Source organism: Grammomys surdaster, unplaced genomic scaffold (assembly GCF_004785775.1).
Source record: "Grammomys surdaster isolate TR1022 unplaced genomic scaffold, NIH_TR_1.0 66, whole genome shotgun sequence".
Lineage (NCBI taxonomy): Eukaryota > Metazoa > Chordata > Mammalia > Rodentia > Muridae > Grammomys > Grammomys surdaster.
Genome location: NW_021604568.1, coordinates 2,778,866 through 2,782,438, shown reverse-complemented (window position 1 = coordinate 2,782,438; position 3,573 = coordinate 2,778,866). Strand labels below are relative to the sequence as shown.

At 37.8% G+C, this 3,573-nt stretch overlaps 1 protein-coding gene across 3 annotated transcripts in view; it reads left to right on the top strand.

The window, feature by feature from the left end:
- The window catches only part of Hpse2 (heparanase 2 (inactive)), a 593,647-nt gene that overhangs the window by 406,415 nt on the left and 183,659 nt on the right, over positions 1–3,573 (top strand). The gene's annotated exons all lie outside the window — the stretch shown is intronic.

The following is a 3,573-nucleotide window of genomic DNA, read 5'->3' as shown; positions in this document are numbered from 1 at the left end:
GTGAGGGTAATCATCTAGAGTGAGGGTAGCTGTCCAGTGTGAGGGTAGCCATCTAGTGTGAGGGTAGCTGTCTAATGTGAGAGTAGATGTCTAGTGTGAGGGTAGCTGTCCAGTGTGAGAGTAGCTGTCTAGTGTGAGAGTAGCTGTCTGGTGTGAGAGTAGCTGCCTAGTGTGAAGATAATCATCTAGAGTGAGGGTAACTGTCCAGTGTGAGGATAACTGTCCAGTGTGAAAGTAGCTATCTAGTGTGAGAGTAGCTATCTAGTGTGAGAGTAGCTATCTAGTGTGAGAGTAGCTGTCTAGTGTGAGAGTAGCCATCTAGTATATACATTTAGGTGTTCTCTGAGTCTCTGATGTCTTTGCAGCGGTGTTGAATTTTGTCATCCTTTCTCCTTGAACAGCATCTCAGTCACTTGTCAGTTTGATGTCTGTCCCCTGTCTTAATGTGGGTCCATCATGGGACAATGAAAGTGTGAAAGGAAAGGGATGTAGATAGAATATTTATTAAAATACACAGAAAGAACTTTTGGGGTGTTGGTAATCAATAACTCAAATCACTATGAGAATTGTTTTAGCCTATATTCAAACCCGGTTTATCTAATCAAGATATTTTTTCCCTAGAAATTCGTCGTTCATTGTGTTTTTGTGAGTCATAGAATAAGTCTTTCGACTTGTCATTTCTGCTCACCCCTTTACTCTGAAACCAAAAGCCAAGCTCTGTTCCCTGGCCTTTGATTTACTATCTACTATGGGTTGAATGAGACATGCTCCGCAGATGTTCATATATTTAAACACTTGGTTCTCAGTTAATGTCACCATTTGGGAAGGTTATGGAACCTTTATGGAGTGGAGCCTTGCTGGAGGAAGTGCGTCACTGGGGACAGGCTTGAGAGTTACACCTTCCCCATTTTCTGTTCTTTCCACCCCCAGCCTGCAGCCTGTCAGCCCTCCCTCCCTCCCTCCTACTGTATGCAGATGACATGTGACCATCCAGCTTCCTGGCCTCCTGCCCTGCACTCTCCTGACTGTTCTCGGTCTTCTATCATGATGAACTCTATTCTTCTGAACTGTGATCAGAAGATTTTCTGTCCCTGAAGGTCCCTGTGCATGTGGACCTCAGTGCCTTCTTTGTGTGCCTTCCCTGTGTGCCTCAGTGCCTTCCTACACACTGTTCCTTCGTCTTCTTCCTGCCATTCATATGTCTGACTCCTTGTCATCCTTTGAGTTTTAACCTTAATATCATGTCTTTGGAGACACTCTGTGATTTTACTATCAATAGGTCCTCTTCTATTCTTTCTCTTGCTTATTTTACATAATACTTAAAATAATCTACAAAATCTTTTCATAATTTGTTTTTTCACCTTTTTGTATTTTTCAAATTAAAAGGTATTTATTCAATTTATGAAGTAGCTATTTAAATAATTGTTTATTAGGGATTAACTACTGAAATCATAGTTGCTTCAGTGATAATAATAACAATGCACTAGAGACTCTTCTTGAATTTTATATGTTGCCCAGTTCTGAACTGTGTGTTTAAATTGTTTGATTTGGAAGTTCATGCTCCCAAATTTTCTGTGTTTTAAGGGCCAAAATATTCAATTTAATCTGTAGAAACCCAGCAATGATTATACTGATATTAAATTCAAATTACAGGCCCAGTGGTATAACTTATATCCAACTACTTTAAAAACAAACAGACACCTGGTATGGTTCTGAAAGGATGGAAACTAGATGTTAGATATGAAATTCTTGATAAAGGTGAATGATAATAGCTGAAAGGCATGTTTTTCTGGTTATGGAAATATGGTCAGTTAACCCATATTTCACAAAGAAGCTAGAGTGGAAGCTGAAATACATGGTTATATCATAAGGAGTAATCAGATGCTGGAAGAAGCTCGAGGGGAAAATTCCAGAAGCGCATGTAAACTTCCCTCGCTTCTCATCCCTGCAGTGCATGTGCTCACTGTGAGATCCAGTGAACTAGGTGCAAAACATCAGCTGAAAACCTAAAACTGTCAAAAGAGATATTTCAGGGTGGAGGGGCATGTTCTTTTATATTTAGCACACATTAATTATAATAAAACAATATGTTTTTCATGATCCAGATATTAGAATTAACTGACAACTATTTCAAAGTAGTTATTGTTAATATACAGAGGTAAGGGGGAGATGTCCACATTAAATGGTTACATGGGGAAATACTGGTCCATTGTAAACCAAACCATGAAATCTTTGTGATACTGTTCTATACCTGCTTCTACACGATCAACTTTAAAGTTCCACACAGAAATGAAAATATATAATGTTTGTTTTTCTTTGCCTGACTTATATCACTTAATATGTATCCCCAGGCTCAGATATGTTGTTACAAATGATAGGAATTCATTATTTATAATGGCCACATAATACTCCATCAGGAAAAAAATGCTTTTTAAAAATGCAAATGACATAAAAGTGATTTTGATTAATAATGGACACAAAACACTAGGTTTTCAGACAGAAAGACGCTAACAATGCCAGGTGAGACTTGGATGTTCAAACAGAACAAAGAGCACCGGAAACCACAGAGGTTTGATTAAATAAAAGACACTATTTTCCCTCTTTATTTTTATTTTTTTTTAAACCAGACAGATGTGAATTTGTGAATTCTATTGTGGGGTTTATTACATCTGTGGCTGTAAAGTATATATGACAATACCTCAACGAGGGTAAGAAAAACGGGCATTAAGTAGAAGTACACCGTTGTGGTGTTCTCTTGCATGGATTAATATGGTACTGACTTTATGAAGACGGGAATGCACAAGGGAAAGTTTATTCTTAAAGGACTCACTTTTAAAATACTGGACACCATTATAAATTTTTTAAAAATCATAAATAAATAGCAACTGAATATTAAGGAATAGTGATTTAATTTTGAAAAATCATGTAAAGAGAAAAATAATGACAATTAAATAGAGAAAATAAAAATAAATGGGAGAGTCAGAAATTAAGCAAAAATGGTAGGCCTAACCATACCTAAATCAATAATTATATTAAATATAATTGTTGTAAATTATATATATAATTAATGCAAGGATACTTAGATTGAATGACATGCAAGACCTAAATATTTTGCCAACAGGAGATACATTTGAAGGTCTTTGGACCATTTTGATTTGATTTTGTAAATGGTGAGAGACATTGGGTCTGGTTTATTATGTTATATGTATGTGGATATCTATTTTTCCTCCCATCATTTGTTGAAGAGGCTATCTTTCCCCCAATATATGTTTTTGAAACATGTGCCCAAAATTGGATGGTTGTAGCTATGTGTAAATTTGCTTCTAGAACGTCTGTGCTCTCCCTGGTCTCTGTGTCTGTATCCTCTGTGCTCTCCTTGGTCTCTATGTCAGTGTCCTCTGTGCTCTCCCTGGTCTCTGTGTCTGTGTCCTCTGTGCCCTCCCTGGTCTCTGTGTCCTCTGTCCTCTGTGCTTTCCCTGGTCTCTGTGTCTGTTATCCTCTGTGCTCTCCCTGGTCTCTATGTCAATGTCCTCTGTGCTCTCCCTGGTCTCTGTGTCTCTGTCCTCTGTGCTC